This window comes from Sturnus vulgaris, chromosome 4 (genome assembly GCF_052056855.1).
Source record: "Sturnus vulgaris isolate bStuVul1 chromosome 4, bStuVul1.hap1, whole genome shotgun sequence".
Taxonomy (NCBI): Eukaryota; Metazoa; Chordata; class Aves; order Passeriformes; family Sturnidae; genus Sturnus; species Sturnus vulgaris.
In genome coordinates this window covers 74324562-74344192 of record NC_142246.1, presented here as the reverse complement: position 1 = coordinate 74344192, position 19631 = coordinate 74324562, and the positions used below count along the sequence as shown (strand labels likewise).

Below are 19631 nucleotides of genomic sequence, written 5' to 3'. Positions count from 1 at the left end.
GCGGGACGCGGCTCGGCAGTGTCGCGCGTGCGCGCTGGTCGGGCGCGCGGCCCCCTGGCGGTGAGAGGCCATAGCGGAGGACGGCGGGAGATGCTGTGGATGCGGCGAGGCTGGAGGTGAGCGGAGAACAGCGGGTCCCGGAAAAAGCCCCGAGGGGGCCGTCCCGGAGCAGAGCTGGGCGGCGGGGGCTGCGCGGGGCCAAGGCTGGGGCCGCCTGGCAGAGCCTTTCCTGGGAAACAGAACCTGGAGGTTCTCCCACCTCGGCCGCGAGGCGAGGGGCAGCGCAGCAGAGGGGTCCCCGCCGGAGCAGGGGGGCAGTGCTGGGGCGCAGGGAGGTCGTGGCTGGGGCTGGAGGCAGAGTTTGCAGCTTCCTTAGTTTTAAAAGAGCGTGTAAAGTAGGGAGAGAGCTGGTATAAAAACGCCGCGGGTGCTCGGGCAGGCGAGCCAGGACTCGGGGGAGCGAGTCGCTTTTCTGAACTCCTGAAGTTCCACTTGCCTCTCTCAGGAGCGGTCGTGAATTTCCCGTTTGGAGTTGGGCTCCAAACCGAAGGAACCGGAAGCTGCTTCTTCTGATAAATCTGTAAGCATGGGACGCTGTATGAAACTCACTGCTGTAAGCAGCCAGTAACTCCCACTGATGTTTTAACTGTTGAAAGTGGTCACTTTTATTTCCTCTGCATGCAAACAACTTGGCTGTCCCATGCAGGATTCGCTGAGGCTTTGAATTGCAATCCAGAGCATCTTCAGGCTCCTGTTCAGGCTGAGGTGTTTGGTGTGCAGAAAACATCCCCGGCTGCCTGACTTGGGTTTGGATGTGCGTTTGCACAGTTCATCAGAGTGGGAGAAGGCCAAGAGAGTGGTGGGAAGAGCTTTCTCCCAGGCCTGTGCATCCTCAGCACACCTCAGGTTGGCTTTTCAGTGTTTGTCATCTTTTGTTTCCCAGCCCAGGGCCGAGCTGGAGAAAAGGTGGAGAGAGTGGCAAGTGAGATTCACATTTTTAATTCTGTCCCTGGATTGCTGTTCCTCCCGAGGAGTCTGTGCTGCCCAAAGTACACAGGAAGGAGATGCTGGAGTACCCGTTTGAACACCTGTTGAGCTCGGAAGAAACGCTGAGCGTGAAATTCCAGGGGAGGCTGCGCTTGCTGTAGTGACCGGAGAGAGAAGCTCCTTGCCCGTCTTTGCCCGCCCCGCACGGGCTGTGCTCGCTTCCTCTCTGGCTCCTGGGTTCCCTCTTTGTCTCTGTACCCCTCAGTCCTTGCTGTGTGTTTGGCACTCTCTGTCTTTTCTCCGTCCTTCTCTGTGCCTCTGTGGTGCTCCCTGTGCCGTTGTTTCCCGTGGGATCCTTGTGTCCCGTTCACTGTCCCTGTTCATTTTTAATCCCTCCCTCTTGTGCTCCCCGTCCAGCATCGCGGGGGTTTATTTACGTTTTTTGATTATTATTTGTTTTCTTTTTTCTTCTTGTGTTTTTGTTTTGGTTTGGTTTTTTTTTTCTTTTAATTTTTTTTTCTGTTTTGGTTCCATTTCATCGTGCACCTTGATGTTAATTTTTTAATTTTCTTCCTGTGTCCTCTCTGCTGCCCCTCCTCCTTTCTGCCCCTTGTCCCCTGTGTCTGCAGGGCTGGGGAGGAACTTCAACCCTTGTGGGGGTTGCCCTCCCTTTTCTGGTGTCAGCAGAGTCACTTTCTGTGGGATGGACCCATGGGAGGGGTTGCAGTCAAGTGCCCTGCTGCTGTCCAGGGCAGTTGGAGTCGTTCTGTGCCTTCTTTGGGGTGAGGAAAAAAGGCTGAGGGGGGCTCCGACGTGGTTTGGGGCAGCCCAAGGTCCCTGGGAGAGGGAGCCGGGCTGCGCTGGAGGAGCAGGTGAGTCGGGCATGGGGGGGGGGTCATGGTGGGTGCCAGAACATTGAGAGGGAGGGGTGGGTGTAGAATGCATGAAAAACAGAACCTTAAAAAACAGCTAAATATAGTCTAAAAGGAATGTTTTATTGGCTTGTGTTTGGATAGAGGTAGGGTTTTTTTATAGATACTGTAAATAGAAAAGATAAAGAATAAAAATATATAAGCAAATATAAGAAACCAATATATAAATATATTACATTACATTATATTCTGTTATGAAAATAGAAATATACAAATATTTATACTTTCAAAGCAATGTTTTATTGGTTTTTATTTGGTTAGAGTAGGGGCTTTTATTTATTTATATGATATGTATGTTATATAAATAATATAGGCAAAAATATACAAATATACAAAAATATATACTGACAAAATTATTATAAATATATATGCATGTAGAAATATATGTAAGTATAAATATATGTAAATAAAAAATATATGTAGTATGTAATATAAATAATATTATATCGATTTTATTATACTTAATATGTTATATTAAATAGTATATGTTATAATAGTATGTAAATAGCATATAGTATATTACTATACTAGTAAATAATACATTAAATAGTATATAAATGTATAATACACAATATAGACATATAAATCTACAGATATAAATATGAAAACTAAATAGAAAAATATATTCAAATATAATTTAAAATAAACGAGTTTTTTGTTTCTATTTGGTTAGAGGCAGAGCTTTTAAATAAATAATATTAAAAACTATAAACATACAAATCTATATGGATATACATAAAATAGAAATAATATTAGTAATATAAATATATGTATATAATGAATAATAAAATTGTATATATGATAAATAGAATAGCAATTGAATATATGAAATATGTCTAGATTATGACTATAAATTAAATATTAAAAAATAGATGATTTCTATATATAAAAGGTTTTTTTTTTCATTTGGTCAGAGGCAGGGCATTTTTAGTTTGGGTCGGGGTTTTTTTGGGGCGTTCATTGAGAGGATTTTATGACGGGTGGGGACTCTGGTGCTTGGAACTCTCTCCCTTCCCTGGCTGTCCCTGACAGGGCGGCAGTGCCGGGCTGAGTTGGGCGGCAGTGCTGCCGCCGTGTGGACACGGGCGGGTACTGCACCGTGCCCCTCTCAGGATGGCGGAAGGGCCCGCGGGCCGGGACCCAGCCCTGCGGACACACTCAAGATGGCGGCCTGTCTAGGACCCCGGCGGATAGGCGTCTACATAAAACGCCTGTCCGCGCTCGCCGGCGCCCTCACGCCCGCGGCACCGCGGACCGCGCGGCCGTTGTCGGCACGCTCTGAAACGTCGAGGAAAATTGGCGGCGAGCGGATCGGCGTCGGCGATTTAGTCAGGTAGCCCAGTGGACATATCGGGGTCCTGATTTTTTCCCGCCCTTTCTGCCGCCATTTTTGTCAGGTCAGGCCGGGGTGCCGCCCGAGCCGCCATGTTGTGAGTCCAGGCACGCTCAAGATGGCGGCCGCGCTAGGACCCCAGCAGAAAGGCGTGTACTGAAGAACTGCCGTTTTGTGAGTGCTGCAAAAAAACCTGCTGGGGTGCCGGCTCGGGGTTGGCTGCAGTACCGCGCTGTGTCCACAAGGCGGCAGCACTGCCGCCCTCCCCACGCTCGCCAGCTCGTCCTGCCCGGCGAGGGCGTCTCTTGCACCTTTGTAAACCTTGAAGAATAATTCTATTGCTGTGTAATCGCTTAACTTATTAAACGACATGAAAATCAAAACCTGCGTCCGACTTCATACCTGGTGTAGTGCTGTGAGTTTCCCTCCAGCCTGTCTCTGTCTCCCTTAAATTCTCCCACTCAAATGATGGCAAAGCGTGTATACCCCTGGGTGTGGTTTACATAAAGGGGTGTGGTCTACTGAGAGAGGGGCGTGGATTGGAGGGGAAGGGGCGCGATTTAAGGCCAGTGGCTGTGTCCCCGCAGTGGCTGCCTCCGCCATGACGCGCCTGTCCTGCTCCCGCACTGGCTCCGTCACCGTGGGGGAGGGGGAGCGCGGCCGCAGCAGGACCCTGAGCCGGGGCAGCACTGGGGGAGGGGCCGCTCCTCCCCCCGTCAGCCCCTGAGGGACTCCCCCTTTTCCCCTGTTATAAATGAGAGACAAAAGTCTCGATATTCAGTAAAATTTTGGATTGCTTTATTTGATATAGAAAGAGCAAGCAGCGCGCTGGGGAACGCGAGGGGTCACCGCCCACTCCACGCTCCACCCAACCTCGGTTTGCAGCCTCTTCTTATGCTGTGGGTTCTCATTGTAATCAATACTTTTGGTTTTGTTTTTTTTTTCTTTTTTTTTGCTGTCATAATTTTGCTAGGTAAGCAGTGGTGGTTGAATAAACATCCTTACACAAATTCACAAAGCCTTTGGGTGATAATCAGTCACAGATAGCCATCTGGTCCTTGTAGATAACCACCAGAGAAGTTCTGGAAGTCTGGTCCTTGAGATAGGCAGCATTGATCAGACAAAGGCAGGAAGGGCTTTTTGGGAAGTTCGATTTTGCAAGCTGGTAGCCGATACAACTTGTTTGAAAAACATAACATAATGTAATGTAACATAATACAACATAATATAACATAACAAGGTAATTTTAAACAGAATTATTTAGTCATATAATTTCCTTTATCTAGTGTCCATGCTTCACTTCAGAGCTTAGTATTCTGTTTTATGCAAATCCCAATGCTTTTGTGATTAACACGAATCTTTTATCAATTGTCACACCCCCAACATATTCACTGGGAATTCCCCCCTGACCCCTTGGGACCCACCTTGAACCCTCCGGGACCCCCGAATGATCCCCAGGAACCCAAAGACTCCCTGGGTCCACCCATTGGCCCCCAGGACGCCCCTGGGACCCCACCCCAGACCACTGGGACCCCTTCCCATGTGACCCCTGGGATCCCCAAACACTCCAGGCCCCCTCCCAGAGTCCTTCTTGGACCTCCAACTTCCCGTGGGACTCCCCTGGGACCCCACACATCCCACCCCACCCTCCCTGGGAAACCTCAGGGATCCTCACAGGCTTCCCGTGGTGGCAATAAAGGGTCAAAGCAGTGACGGAACCACTTCTGCTGTGTGACCAGTACTTGCACTGGGAAAAGTGGGAGCAGTGGCAGGGACACTGGAAGAACTGTGAGGGAAGTGGGAACATTGGAAGGCACAGTGGGAGGAAACTAGGGGAACAGGGAGGACACTGGGACTCCTGGGAGTGATCCTGCCATTGAGAAGGACACAAAAATGTCAAAGTCATCCCAGTGCTGCAGGACACTCCAGAAACCATGAAGACACAGAACAGGGCCCCCGGGGCCATCCAGGACCACTCCAAGGGCAAGCAGAGTTCTAGGCGGTGCCAGCTTTGGTCTGGGAGAAATCCTGCGTCAATTGGAATTTTAGCAGGCAGAAGCCCAGTTCCTGGAACAGGGACCTGTACACAAACTGTGCTCCTTTTCCCTGTAAAACAAAATTGACCCTCCCAGTTTCCTGATGTCAGTTTGGAGGAGGCAGTTGGCACTCAAACAGCAGGCTAGGTTTGTAAAGGGTGGCAGGATCCTGATACATCACTCTGTGCTCGATTGCTCCTGCGTTCATCCCTTAATTGGCGTTCGATTGCTAATGCCTGCCGATCGATTAGATCGGCGATCGATCGCTAATGCCTGCCGATCGATTAGCTCGGCGATCGATTGATCGCGACTGCCGATCGATTAGCTCGGCGATCGATTGCTAATGCCTGCCGATCGATTAGATCGGCGATCGGTCGCTAATGCCTGCCGATCTATTATATCGGCGATCGATTGCTAACGCCTGCCGATCGATTAGCTCGGCGATCGATTGCTAATGCCTGTCGATCGATTATATCGGCGATCGATTGATCGCGACTGCCGATCGATTAGATCGGCGATCGATTGCTAACGCCTGCCGATCGATTAGATAGGCGATCGATTGCTAATGCCTGTCGATCGATTAGCTCGGCGATCGATTGCTAATGCCTGCCGATCGATTAGATCGGCGATCGATTGCTAATGCCTGCCGATCTATTATATCGGCGATCGATTGCTAATGCCTGCCGATCGATTAGATCGGCGATCGATTGCTAATGCCTGCCGATCGATTAGATCGGCGCTCGATTGATCGCGACTGCCGATCGATTAGCTCGGCGATCGATTGCTAATGCCTGCCGATCGATTAGATCGGCGATCGATCGCTAATGCCTGCCGATCGATTAGATCGGCGATCGGCGGCTAATGCCTGCCGATCGATTATATCGGCGATCGATTGCTAATGCCTGCCGATCGATTAGATCGGCGATCGATTGATCGCGACTGCCGATCGATTAGCTCGGCGATCGATTGCTAATGCCTGTCGATCGATTAGCTCGGCGATCGATTGCTAATGCCTGCCGATCGATTAGATCGGCGATCGATCGCTAATGCCTGCCGATCGATTAGATCGGCGATCGGCTGCTAATGCCTGCCGATCGATTAGATCGGCGACCGATCGCTAATGCCTGCCGATCGATTAGCTCGGCGACCGATCGCTAATGCCTGCCGATCGATTAGCTCGGCGATCGATTGATAATTCCTGCCGATCGATTAGATCGGCGATCGATCGCTAACGCCTGTCGATCGATTAGCTCGACGATCGATCGCTAATGCCTGCCGATCGATTAGATCGGCGATCGATTGCTCGCGCCTGCCGATCGATTAGATCGGCGATCGATTGATCGCGCCTGCCGATCGATTAGCTCGGCGATCGATTGCTAACGCCTGCCGATCGATTAGATCGGCGATCGATTGCTAATGCCTGTCGATCGATTCGCTCGGCGATCGATTGCTAACGCCTGTCGATCGATTAGCTCGGCGATCGATTGCTAATGCCTGCCGATCGATTAGATCGGCGATCGATTGCTAATGCCTGCCGATCGATTAGATCGGCGCTCGATTGATCGCGACTGCCGATCGATTAGCTCGGCGATCGATTGCTAATGCCTGTCGATCGATTAGCTCGGCGATCGATTGCTAATGCCTGCCGATCGATTAGATCGGCGATCGATCGCTAATGCCTGCCGATCGATTAGATCGGCGATCGGCTGCTAATGCCTGCCGATCGATTAGCTCGGCGACCGATCGCTAATGCCTGCCGATCGATTAGATCGGCGATCGATCGCTAATGCCTGTCGATCGATTAGCTCGACGATCGATCGCTAATGCCTGCCGATCGATTAGATCGGCGATCGATCGATCGCGCCTGCCGATCGATTAGATCGGCGATCGATTGCTCGCGCCTGCCGATCGATTAGATCGGCGATCGATTGATCGCGCCTGCCGATCGATTAGCTCGGCGATCGATTGCTAATGCCTGCCGATCGATTAGATAGGCGATCGATTGCTAATGCCTGTCGATCGACTCGCTCGGCGATCGATCGCTAATGCCTGTCGATCGACTCGCTCGGCGATCGATCGCTAATGCCTGTCGATCGACTCGCTCGGCGATCGATCGCTAACGCCTGTCGATCGATTAGCTCGGCGATCGATTGCTAATGCCTGCCGATCGATTAGATCGGCGATCGATCGCTAATGCCTGCCGATCGATTAGATCGGCGATCGGCTGCTAATGCCTGCCGATCGATTAGATCGGCGACCGATCGCTAATGCCTGCCGATCGATTAGATCGGCGATCGGCTGCTAATGCCTGCCGATCGATTAGATCGGCGACCGATCGCTAATGCCTGCCGATCGATTAGCTCGGCGATCGATCGATAATTCCTGCCGATCGATTAGATCGGCGATCGGTCGCTAATGCCTGTCGATCGATTAGCTCGACGATCGATCGCTAATGCCTGCCGATCGATTAGATCGGCGATCGATCGATCGCGCCTGCCGATCGATTCGCTCGGCGATCGATAGCTAATGCCTGCCGATCGATTAGATCGGCGATCGATTGATCGCGCCTGCCGATCGATTAGCTCGGCGATCGATTGCCAATGCCTGCCGATCGATTAGATCGACGATCGATCGCTAATGCCTGCCGATCGATTAGCTCGGCGATCGATCGATAATGCCTGCCGATCGATTAGATCGGCGATCGATTGCCAATGCCTGCCGATCGATTAGATCGGCGATCGATTGCCAATGCCTGCCGATCGATTATATCGGCGGTCGATTGCCAATGCCTGCCGATCGATTGCTAATGCACACTATTTGCACACTCCTTGCACACCCTTTGCACTCATACAGAGGCAGGAGGTTTCTCAGTTCTGGTCGGGGTTTTTTGGGGCGTTCATTCCGGGGGATTTCCTCAAGGATTGGGACACTCCTTGATTCCATCCCTTGCCTGTCTCCCAAGCGCCACCCTGTGGGCAGAGCGCGGTACTGCGCGCCTGCCTCTCCCAAGATGGCGGCTCGGGTGTCGCTCCCCGACCTTCTAACTCTGGCTGCAAAAGGAGGGTGGCACAGCAAGGAGCCCGCTCGCTCTAGTGGGATGCCTGCGCACGACGCCGACACCGATCCCACGGGTGCGATTTTCGGCGGCGTTTCCAATCGTGCGGACATCTCCTTCAGCCCGCTTCGGCCCGGGGGAGAGGGGCGGGGCCGCCAGCGATGGTCCCGGCGCAGCCCGGGCAGGCTCGGGGCGGAGCCGGGGCTTGGCGAGGCGGGGCACGGAGGTCCCGGGGACGGGACCGGGCGGGGCCGGGGCGGTGCTTTAGGGGCGGTCCCCAGTGGTCCCGGGCGGTACCAGGGGCGGGGCCGGGTGATCCCGGAGTGGTACCGAGCTGTACTGGGGACGGTGCTGCAGGGGCGGTACCGGGCGGTACCGAGCTGTACTGGGGGCGGTGATTCAGAGGCGGTACCGAGCTGTACTGGGGACGGTGCTGCAGGGGCGGTACCGGGCGGTACCGAGCTGTACTGGGGGCGGTGATTCAGAGGCGGTACCGAGCTGTACTGGGGACGGTGCTGCAGGGGCGGTACCGGGCGGTACCGAGCTGTACTGGGGGCGGTGATTCAGAGGCGGTACCGAGCTGTACTGGGGACGGTGCTGCAGGGGCGGTACCGGGCGGTACCGAGCTGTACTGGGGGCGGTGATTGAGGGGCGGTACCGAGATGTACTGGGGGCGGTACCGGGGCGGTGATTGAGGGGCGGTACCGAGATGTACTGGGGGCGGTACCCGGGCGGTGATTGAGGGGCGGTACCGAGATGTACTGGGGGCGGTACCCGGGCGGTGATTGAGGGGCGGTACCGAGATGTACTGGGGGCGGTACCCGGGCGGTGATTGAGGGGCGGTCCCGGGGCGGTCCCGAGCTGTACTGGGGGCGGTGATTGAGGGGCGGTACCGAGCTGTACTGGGGGCGGTACCGGGGCGGTGATTGAGGGGCGGTCCCGGGGCGGTCCCGAGCTGTACTGGGGGCGGTGATTGAGGGGCGGTACCGAGATGTACTGGGGGCGGTACCGGGGCGGTGATTGAGGGGCGGTCCCGGGGCGGTCCCGAGCTGTACTGGGGGCGGTGATTGAGGGGCGGTACCGAGCTGTACTGGGGGCGGTACCGGGGCGGTGATTGAGGGGCGGTCCCGGGGCGGTCCCGAGCTGTACTGGGGGCGGTACCCGGGCGGTGATTGAGGGGCGGTCCCGAGCTGTACTGGGGGCGGTACCGGGGCGGTGATTGAGGGGCGGTCCCGGGGCGGTCCCGAGCTGTACTGGGGGCGGTACCCGGGCGGTGATTGAGGGGCGGTCCCGAGCTGTACTGGGGGCGGTACCGGGGCGGTGATTGAGGGGCGGTCCCGGGGCGGTCCCGAGCTGTACTGGGGGCGGTACCCGGGCGGTGATTGAGGGGCGGTCCCGAGCTGTACTGGGGGCGGTAATTGAGGGGCGGTCCCGGGGCGGTCCCGAGCTGTACTGGGGGCGGTGATTGAGGGGCGGTACCGAGCTGTACTGGGGGCGGTACCGGGGCGGTGATTCAGGGGCGGTCCCGGGTCCGGCTCAGGTGTGCGGGTCCCCAGGGCGCCTGCGCGGGGCGGGGCCGAGGTGATTTAACTTCCGAAAATTGGCTCGGCCGCCATTTCCTCCCTATGAGCTGACTGCGGACGGCGGCATGCTGTCGGAGCTCCGCACAGAGGGACAGGACGGACTTCGGCTTCCCCTCCTCTCCAACCCTCTCCCCCTCCTTCCTCCTCCTCGTGTTCCCCTTTTTTCTCTCCCTTTCCCCTTCCTCCCCAAAGCCGACGCCTTTCCCTCCCCTATTCACCCCTCCTTCCTCCTCCCCGTGTTCCCCTGCTTTCTCTCCCTTTCCCTCCTCTTTCGGCTTCCCTTCCTGTTCCCCCCTCTACCTTTCCTTCCTCCTCCCCCTGTTCCTGTTCTTTCTCCCTCAAACCCTCCCCTCCTCTCTCCCCAAACCTGACCCCCCTCCATCCTTCCTCTCCTGTCCCTACCCCGCTACCCCTTTCTATTCCCCCTCCTCTGTCCACCGTCCCTCTCCCCCCAACCCAGCCTTTCCTTTCCCCTCCCGCTTCTCTCCGCATCCCGATCCCCCTCCCCATCCCTGCTGTCCCCTCTCTTTGTCCCTTGTCCCTTTGTTTGTTCCCCCGCAGCCGCGGGGTTCGGGGTGCCGGATAATAAAGCCCAGAGGGCCGGAGCCGGCGCCCCTCGCGGGAATCCCCCCACGGGGCCGGAGCCGCTCTGCGGCTCCCCCCACACACAACAGTGCCCCACAGTGCCGGCTGTCCGGCTGTCCCCACATCACACTGGGGGGGCGGGCATGGGGGGTCGGGGGGGGCCCCCTCCTCAGGAGGGGGTGCTGGGGTGGGTGGGGGGCTTAGGATGGGCCCCCTCATTAGGAGGGGGTCCTTGGGGGGGGGTGGGGGGTGGGTTAGGGAGGACCCCCTCCTTAGGAGGGGGTCCGGGGGGGTGGGGTGGGGGGTGGGAGGGGCCCCCTCCGGAGGAGGGGCCCCTGGGGTGGGGCGGGGGGCGGGCCCCCTCCGGAGGGGGGGGTCCGGGGTGGGAGGGGTTGGGGGGTTAGCCCCCCCCAGCCCCTCCTACCTCGGACCTCCCCCCTCCGGAAGGGATTCGCCCCCTGAGCCCCTCCCCAGGACCCCCTCCTCCGGACGGGGCCCCGGGGGGAGGGGGGGCGGGTGGGGTGGGGGGGGAAGCAGAGGGGGGCACGTCACTCTGCAGCGTGAACAGATTAAAAAAAAAAAAAGCCAAAAAACCGATCGGCCCCGCCCTTCCTGCCCCCCCCCCGGCCCCCTTCCGGAAGAGGGGGGTCCCCGGGAGGGGGCCGGGGCGGACGCCGTCCGGAGGCGGGGGGGGTCCGGGGAGGGGGCGGGGCCTGGAGGGGGGACACCCCCTCCGCCCCGCCCCCCTCCCCAGACCCCCCCCCCCCTCCGGAGGGGGCCCACCCTGACCCCCCCCCCCCAGGACCCCCCCCTCCGGAGGGGGCCCACCCCCCCCCCCAGGACCCCCTCCTCCGGAGGGGGCCCTTCCTAACCCACCCTCCCCTCGAGGACCCCCTCCTAATGAGGGGAGCCCCCCCCTAACCCGCACCCCCCACTCCGGGACCCCTCCTAAGGAGGGGTCCCCCCAGCCCCGACCCCCGGGGACCCGCAGTGTGATGTAGGGAAAGCCGGAGCCCCGGCGCTGTCGGGCGGTGTGTTGGACCGGCATGGGGACACCCGCAGAGCGGGCCAGTCCCCGTGTGGGGCAGGGACGGTGCGGGGCGCCGGCTCCGGCCCTCTGGGCTTTATTATCCGGCACCCCGAACCCCGCGGCTGCGGGGGAAAGAGAGAAAAGGGGGATGGAGGGTGGGAATAGGGGGGCAGACGGAGTATTCGGAGTGGTTGAGCCAAGGACGGAGAGCAGATGGGGGTGTTGGGGTGTGCAGGGCAGGGGGAGGTGGAGTGGGGGGAAAGGGAGGGTGGAGGAAGGAGGGGGAGGATTGAAGGCAGGTAGGGAAGAATTGCGGGGGGAACGGGATTAGGGAGAAGGGACGGGGGCGACTAGGGTTCGGGAAAGGTGGAAGGAGCAAAAGGAGAGAAGGGTAGGGTAGGGTAGGGTAGGGTAGGGTAGGGTAGGGTAGGGGCATGGGGGGAGCCGGGCCCGGGGGGGAAGGAGGGGAGGGCTAGGGGGGAGGGGGAGGGGGGGGGGGTAGGGGGGGGGGGAGGGAGGAGGGGGGTGGGGGAGGGGAGGAAGGAGGGGAGAAACGAGAGGTATAGAAAAAGAGACGTATAGAAGAAAAGAAATATAGAGAAAAAGAGATACAGAGCCCGGCCCGGGCGCAGCCTCCCCCCCGAGCGCCGAGGAACAAATGGCTCCGCCGTGCTCGCCCCGCGGTTTAAATCCCCCTCAGCCCCGCCCCGCGCAGGCGCTCTGGGGCCCCGCACACCTGTGCAGGCCCCGCTCCCCACACCTGTGCTGGTCCCACCCCCCGGGGCCCCGCCCCGCCCGCGCCCTTCAAGTGCGCCCGAGCCGCTCCCAGCTCGCTCCATAGGCGGATGCTTCTCTTGGGATGCGGCGGGACCATCGCTCGGAGCGCTGCGCCGAACCCAATGCGGGGGCTGCTCCCGGTGCTGCGGGGAGCTCAGCTCAGGTGAGTCTAGGGATCGGTTCTGGGTCTTGCCGGTGCCTGCCGGCGCCTCCGAGTGCTGCCGCCTCTCCCCGGGCCGGCAGGGTGCGGGTCGCAGGAGCGGGATGGGATCGGGGCTGGGATCCGGGAACGGGATCGCTGCGGGCAGCAGGAGCCACCCCGGGACGGGCGCTGGGACCGAGCCCGGCGCTGCCGCTCCTGCTTCGGCCGCAGCGGGCGTGGGACTCTGGGCGCGATCCCGCTGCGGCCGTAGGGAGCCGGGGCTCTGCCGGTAACCGTGCCTGGGAGAATGGCGGTGGAATCGTCTCGTGCAGACGCTGGATCGAGGCTGGAACCGCCCAGGGCACGAGGAACGCCGTACGAGCCCTGGGAGGAGCCCCAAACGCCCCCGGTACCGCCCGCACCCCCCGCGGGTATGCAAAGCCCCCGCAGCCCTCAGCGCAGAGCAGCGCCTGCCTCCCCTTTTCCCGTGTCCCCACAGCCGTGGGGCTCCCGCCCGCCGCTCCCCTGGGGAACGAGCGGGGCTGGAGCACCGTGGGCGGGAGGAGCCGCTCAGCCGGGGCCAGGCACTGCGTTCCATTCAGGCTGCTTCTCCAACACCTGCCAGGTGAGATGCTTCCCCCTTCCCCTTGCTTTGCCACTCAAAAAACCTCTGCAATGGTAAATGAGGCAGCTGAGAATGTTCTTCTTTATTTCTAGATCACAGGATAGACTGGGGGTGAGAAGGATCCTAAAGTCTTTCAAGTACGTGGCCCATTTGAGAAGTGAACTCACAACCTTTGCAGTACCACTCTGCTCCAACCGATTGAGCCAATCTCTGCGTGATGGGGATGAACCTCCCAAGGATGGGAATCCTTGGCACCAACAAGGGAACTGCAGCTCCTTCTCTTCTGCTAAAGCTGCTTTGCACACCAACCCCTGCAATGGCTGTAGGGCAGAACTGGCTGGCACCTGACATCTCAGCACCAAACTCTTCCCATAATCCTGATTTTCCCACCCTTTCCAGGATTTACCCAGCAGCTGTAAAGTTGCTCTTGCAATGTCCCCTTGCAGGGAGAAATGAGCAGGATAAGTCCTGAGGCTTCCTCTGCTGCAGGACCAAAGTTCTTCTGGAGAGTGGCAGGGGGCATTTCCTGCAGGCGAGTGCTGCCAAAACGATGGTAGCTGCTGAAGCTGGGGCTGCTTAAAGTCAAGGCACTCTTCCCTCGCAAATATCAAAACCCAAGTAAGAGCCTGCAGAGATTCCTTAAAATCAAAGGTTTGGGTGGGATGGAGTTTTGTTTGGGTGAAGGTGGGAGTTTTTCAGGGAGCCAGCTGGAAGTGCAGAAGGGATGGGAAGCTGTTGCAGGTGGGTCCCACTGGAGATGCGCTGAAGGGCAGGGATGTGCATCCCTTTCCTGAGGGAAAAGAACTTGCAGAGGCCACTGCTGAGCCTCTGAGAAGAACTGAGATTCTTCAGGGAGAGAGGCCCTCCTCTGGGCACAGGGAGCACCTCTGGCCCCTGCCTTCTGCTTGAAAAGATCACCTGGAGCCTGAGCTCAGGGGAGTTAAATCAGCTGAATTCCAGGCAGCTCTGTCAAGTGTCTCCTGGGGGGGGCTGGGAGACGAGGGCTTTAAATAGCAAATTCTTTGGAATACATACCTGTACCTGTCTTGATACTGCTGAGCTTCCTTGGAAGCTCTGCCGGTTCCTGGCACAGCTGGTGTTCAAGTGGCAGCTCTGCATGGGAATATCCACATTCCATGAGGCACTGTGAGGTTATGGCAGTGGGAATTGAGCAGGGAATTCAGGGCTATGGGGATAATTCATGGGAGCTAGCAAAGCTGATAGTGACCTCCAAATCTGGGCACTACGCAGAGAACAACCCTTGTGCTGCCCTGTCAGCTCAGGCCCCTGGGCTGGGAAGTGCTGGGAATCAAATGTGCAGAATTCTATAAATCACAGCAACTGGCATCACCCAGAGGGACAATCCAAGTCCCAAACAATTCCTCCACAATCCACTCTGGGGAGAAGGACCCTGTGCCTGCCAGGAGCTCTGACCCTGCTTTTCCTACCAGCTCCTGAGCAGTGTCAGGGCCACCACTGAGGTCTTTAAAACCCAAATAAACCCCAAATCCCATACAGTGATTAATTCAAATCAAGAGCTGCATTGTTGTCATTAAAAGCTCAAAACTCTGTTAAGAATTCTATGACAACAATATAATGGATTCTCAGGAACCTCATTAATGCTCTTGGTTTAATTTTTGTGTTTTTAATCTCTCATTTGGCAGCTTGTAAAACTTATCCTGGAATTCAGAGGTCAAGCAGAATTGGCTTTGGATTGACCTTCACCTCTGTTCCCACTTTGTGCAAACACAACTCGTGCCCAGGTGGGTGAACTCATCACCTCAGCTTTTCACTCCAGAGTATCCCCTCCTTATTTCCCTGTAGATGAACTCAGATCCACTCCTCACCTCCACTGGTCATCCAAGCGTCCATTCTGTTCCCCACAGGCCCTGGTGGCCCCAGGGAGCTCCCTTGGCCTTTCTCCTGCCCCTCTGCAGCCCGAGGCCTCTCCTCTGCTCCCTGCCTCCGGCCTCATCCCGCACGGAGCCTCTGTCCCTTCCTGGCCGCCTGAGGAAGGAGGACACAGAGAGTCCCGAGTGCTGAGCCCTCCCTGCAGAGCCCTGGCCGCGCTTCCCAGGGGCCTCAGAGTTCCCAGACCAATTGTCTGCTGGGCTCCCTTCCTTTACCTCAGCAATCCCCTCAGAAATGCCACCACACTCCCCTTGACATCCCCTCACATTTTCCTAGGCAAATAATTCTTGTGTCCCCTCTAAATGACCCCGGGTTTTCTGCTCAATGAATGGCATGACCCGTGCCCACTGCTCATGATTCACCCAACCAAAATCAAGAGCAAATGTAGCTTGGGCTTTAAGAACTTGACATAACTTGGAAGCAAAAAAAAAAAAATCACCTTTTTCTTCTGGTTTCTTTTTTTTTTTTCCTTTCAGATGCTGGGCTTGCCTCTGTGGATGTGTGCTGAGCTCTCGCTGCAGGGACTGTCAGGCCTGAAGGACTGCAAGTTCGTGTTCTTCTCACTGGGCAATCAGAAATTATTTTTAATTAGACCACAGAAATGCTTCCTGAAACCTTTCCCCTTTCCTGCCCTTTGCTGGTACAACTTCTCTTTCTGACTTTCAGTTTACAGCTGTACCCTGATGTCATTCCCCCTGCCTGACTTCTGTGCAGCTCCTAGCTGGGAAAAACTGGGAAAACTTAGAGGGTACAGAGGTGAGATTTTTAGCTGTATTTTTCCAAAATTTCTCATCATACTGAAGTTATTTCCAATTCCCCAGTGAGAAGAGCATGAACTCACAGCCATGCAGGCCTGACAGTCACTGCGGGAAATCTGACACAGTATTAATAAGTAACCTTTCCTGAGAGCAGTCACCACCCCAGTCCTCCAGCCTTGGCAAGTTTTTGCAATGAATGGACTCAAGTTCTAATGCTTAACCGAAATTTATGTCAGCTTTTGTTAGAAAGATACCGGACAGTAAATCATACAACAGAATTTAAAAATTGCACAAAGAATAACAGGCCCAGACCAAACCACCCCCATCACTGCTCCATCCCAGTTTTGGGAGAAACAGTGATACAGTTTATAAATACTCTCCTTCCACGCTATTCAGTCCTTCACTGCACATCCCCAGAGAGGATTTACTCCATCTTTTGTTCCCAGCAGCACCTCTCTCTCCAGCACCAATCCCACTTCTCATAGACACAAAAGGAGCAGACCTAAGGCAATGGTTCCAGCAGCAGCTGCAATCCCGAGCTCCCTGTTCCCTGGATTGCTCATCCAAGCACTCCCAGGATTCTCACCTCAGCCCAGACTCTGTGTCTGTCCTCAGAGGGAAACACAGCCTGACGGGACACGGCTCTGGCACCCCATTTACTCTTGTTCCTGCCGAACTGGAAAGCCATGGGTAAGTGCAGTCCCTCAGACCTTGCTCCCCTGAACACCAGGAGAGCTGGAGTTTCACCCAGATCCCACATTCCCATGGCAGTTAATCCCAGCAGGGAGGCAAAGAGGAACCCTGCATCCTCTGACATAGCCCACAGCACGGGCAGCACCAGGAGCCCTCCAGGCTCAGACCTCTGGTGCTGAAGCCTCTGGGCTTTGGCTGATCAAACACCACAGCTCTTGGCAAAGATGGCAGGAGAGTCGTGATTCTTCCTGTCCTGAAAGAGAGGAGGAAAAGAAAATTAAGTCCACTGCAGCAGTGAAAGGATCTCAGCTTTCACACTTCTGCTCTGATTCCTCACTCTGGGGTTTTAGCCATGACAGGGGACACCAATTCAGAGTGCCCTTTGCCAGCGTTTTTATTCCTAACTATTTCAGACATTAAAAGGATGCTCATTTTCCTTATTGCATTCTTTGCTTATTTTTAACAGAACCATTTTCATCCCAGACCCCACTTGTCAGTTCTTCCATCCTTTACCACTGGACTTGGCACAAAGGGATACCCGTGGTGCTGCATCACAAGAAATCCCAAAGAGAAACCCCTCCCAAACCTGACGGAGAAAGCTTTCAAGGCACTCCAGAACACAGACAGCTGTTCCTGCCTTGTCAGGCCACACCAATTCTGTCCCATCCACCTGAACTGTGCAGGTGAGGAAAAGGCTTTCCTTGCTCCTCGGGAATCACTGTCTGAGACCACAATGTCCATGCTGGGCAGCACGTGGAAACAACGTGGGAAAAGCGGGACCAAGAAGCACCACTTCACTTGGTTGTTCTGCTGACATCTACTTTAGTTCTGCTTCCCTTCACAGCTGCTATTCTGCCAAGGTCAGCTCCATTTTCAGAAGCCTCTGTCACGTGTATTCAAGGCCGGAAATCCTCCCTTAGGATTTCCACGGCACATCTGGATTTGCCAGGAAGCCCGTGCACACACAGATGCCCATTTCTGTGATAGGCCAGTCAGAAATCATGTAACCCAGCAACTTGCTCCTCGCTGCACCCCTTGCAAATACATTCAAAAGCCAGAAAAAACAACAACTCAGCAACAGCCCACAAAAGCCACGGCTTAGTGCAGCATCGTGTTACTATTCTGCCCAGTGATGGAGAGAAAGGAGGAAAGCTGTTCTTCCAGCTCTGCACAGAGCAGTCTGAAACAGCCAACACTGTCCTCACCTGTGGCTGTGGCAGCTTCTCTCCTTCCTTCAGCCCTGCCCTGACTTCTGAGGGGCCAGAGGCACCACACAAGCCAAAAGGATCAGCACTCGCACCCACGGCTAGTAGAGACATCTTCATGGTCCGTCCTTGGCCAAACAAAGCCCAGGATGTTTTTGTTTTCCTGACACACTGGGCCAGCTTCATTCCCATTTACCAAGGCAACAGACACCCTGTAGGACTCTGGGGTCAGAGCCCCTCTGGCACAAAAACCCAAGAGAAGACTGCAGGGAAGAATCCAGGAGCAAACTGAAATCCCAACATGCAATGAAGGCCTGCTGCTGGCAGGTTCCTGGTGGCTTTTGGGGCACAAGAAAAGCCTTTAGACCATGAAAACATAGGTGAGAACCCCACAACGAGCACTTAATGCTACAGACATAGAATTGCTTTGGGATTTGGCATTTCTTGCACCAACACAAACAAATTAAAATAATTAAGTGCAGAGTCCTGAAGCTCAGTTCTTCCAATCTTATTTTGGTGGTGTCAGTTGACATAATAAAATCCACAGCAATACTTCAAAAAATGGAAAGTAACCCCTCCCATTCAATTCTCCAGCTTAAAGGTCCTCTTAAGAACACTTTAAAGAAAAGAAGAAAAGCCCAAGACCTGCTATCAGCTACTGTACCAACCACTTGTTTTCCATAGATTTTTCATTACACCTGATGGCTTCTCCAAGGAAATAAATTTGTACCTGTAAAAACCCGTCCAGTAGGGGCAGGTGTTTCTGAGCCCACACCTTGTAGGTAAAGCATCAGAGGAGGGGTGGCACAGAGGGATCCTCAAGTGCCCAAGACAGGTTCAAGTTCGCTGTGTTTGGGCAGGATTATTTGAAACCAAAGTGCTCTGCAGCTGCTCCAAGCCTGGAGGTCACAGAAACAAAACAAGCTCCCCCCTCCTGCCTCACTTTGTGCCTTCTCCCATCAAGGGAGAATCACATCATGCAAAAGATAATAGAGAAGAGGGTCACAGCAGTCCAGTGCCCCCAGGACGGCTGGCACCAGGCTCCATTCCCTCCTCTGGCTGATGGAACTTAAACCCAGGTGTTCTGGGATTTGAGGAGCAAAGCCCAGCTTTGCCACTTGCTGTTCCAATCTCTCCCACGTTCGCCGAGCAGGAATCTTGCTGGGTTTCCATATTACATCCCAAAGCAGCAGCCCTGGAGTACTGCTGGAACCCAGAACACCCTCCCCTTCTCAGACACCAACCTGACTAGAAAGCCTCACACTCCTCCAAGGGCAGGAAAACCACAAACCAGTAAAAAAATGGATATTTTACACCAAACAGGACCCCTTTCAGAGGTCAAATACCCCACACTGCGTTCCTGAGCATTCCCAAGGCTTTTGGACAGAGAAGTAAAACTGCACACATGAAGCACCATTTCCCTTGTACCAACATCCTCCATAAAACCTCCCACATAAAAGCCCAGGTGTTCGTAACATCCTCAGTAACACACTGCACAGAAAGGATCAGGGTCCTTGGTACAAGAGTCACAGCAGAACCTCTGGCATAAAGGGCCATTTCCCTTGTAACAACACCCTCAGTGAAACTTCCCAGATGAAGGAGCAGGTCCCGTGAGACACCAGCCTCAGTGCAGCAGTAAGCACAGCCTTTATCCGGAACTCACAGAATCAATGCCCGCGGCAAGAAAAACACGGGATTTTGTGGAACCGGGGAATGGAGGAGCTCTCCTGTCCCAGCTCTGCCTCCTCTGCCTGCAGCAGGGCAGATACAGCTCTCAGACAGAAGATCACTTCAGTTCAACATCACCAAATCACCTGGCAACACTGACTATGAACCCCAAAGTCCCAGTGCTGTCTCCTGTTCCTGTTTCCTAAGGCAAAACACACAGGTGGGCTCAGGGGAAAAATGTAAAAAAAAAAACCAAAAAAAAAACCCCAAACTTTTGGGAAAGTCCAACGCTTTCCCTCAGGACTGTTCAG

At 55.5% G+C, this 19631-nt stretch overlaps 1 protein-coding gene and 2 long non-coding RNA genes across 22 annotated transcripts in view; 2 read left to right on the top strand and 1 right to left on the bottom strand.

Annotated features, from left to right (window-relative positions):
- The first annotated feature begins 32 nt into the window (after window positions 1-32).
- LOC148224116 (uncharacterized) lies at window positions 33-3635 on the top strand. Of its 2 annotated transcripts, XR_015803505.1 has the most exons (4): window positions 34-116; window positions 506-580; window positions 707-814; window positions 944-3635. It is a non-coding gene; the product is annotated as an uncharacterized LOC148224116 (long non-coding RNA). The 2 variants fall into 2 exon arrangements; XR_015803504.1 differs by having other exon boundaries at window positions 33-116; window positions 707-3635.
- Window positions 3636-12074: 8439 nt separating this feature from the next.
- On the top strand, window positions 12075-18393 carry LOC148224115 (uncharacterized). 2 transcript variants are annotated; one of them, XR_015803503.1, is made up of 8 exons: window positions 12075-12481; window positions 12793-13085; window positions 13178-13703; window positions 14750-14848; window positions 15473-15543; window positions 15663-15752; window positions 16204-16444; window positions 16914-18393. It is a non-coding gene; the product is annotated as an uncharacterized LOC148224115 (long non-coding RNA). The 2 variants fall into 2 exon arrangements; XR_015803502.1 differs by lacking the exon at window positions 12075-12481 and having other exon boundaries at window positions 12727-13085.
- The window catches only part of RASSF6 (Ras association domain family member 6), a 71540-nt gene continuing 65058 nt past the window's right edge, over window positions 13150-19631 (bottom strand). For 5 of the 18 annotated variants that reach the window (XM_088164359.1, XM_088164358.1, XM_088164361.1 and 2 more), the window contains 4 exons: window positions 16341-16700; window positions 15436-15559; window positions 14933-15092; window positions 13150-14198 (listed from right to left, as the gene is read on the bottom strand). The gene's annotated coding sequence lies outside the window, so the exon portion shown is untranslated. Of the gene's footprint in view, window positions 14230-14932; window positions 15093-15435; window positions 15560-16340; window positions 16701-17033; window positions 17176-19631 lie in introns of those variants that run through there. The other 13 variants (XM_088164375.1, XM_088164373.1, XM_088164369.1 and 10 more) reach the window with 13 other exon arrangements.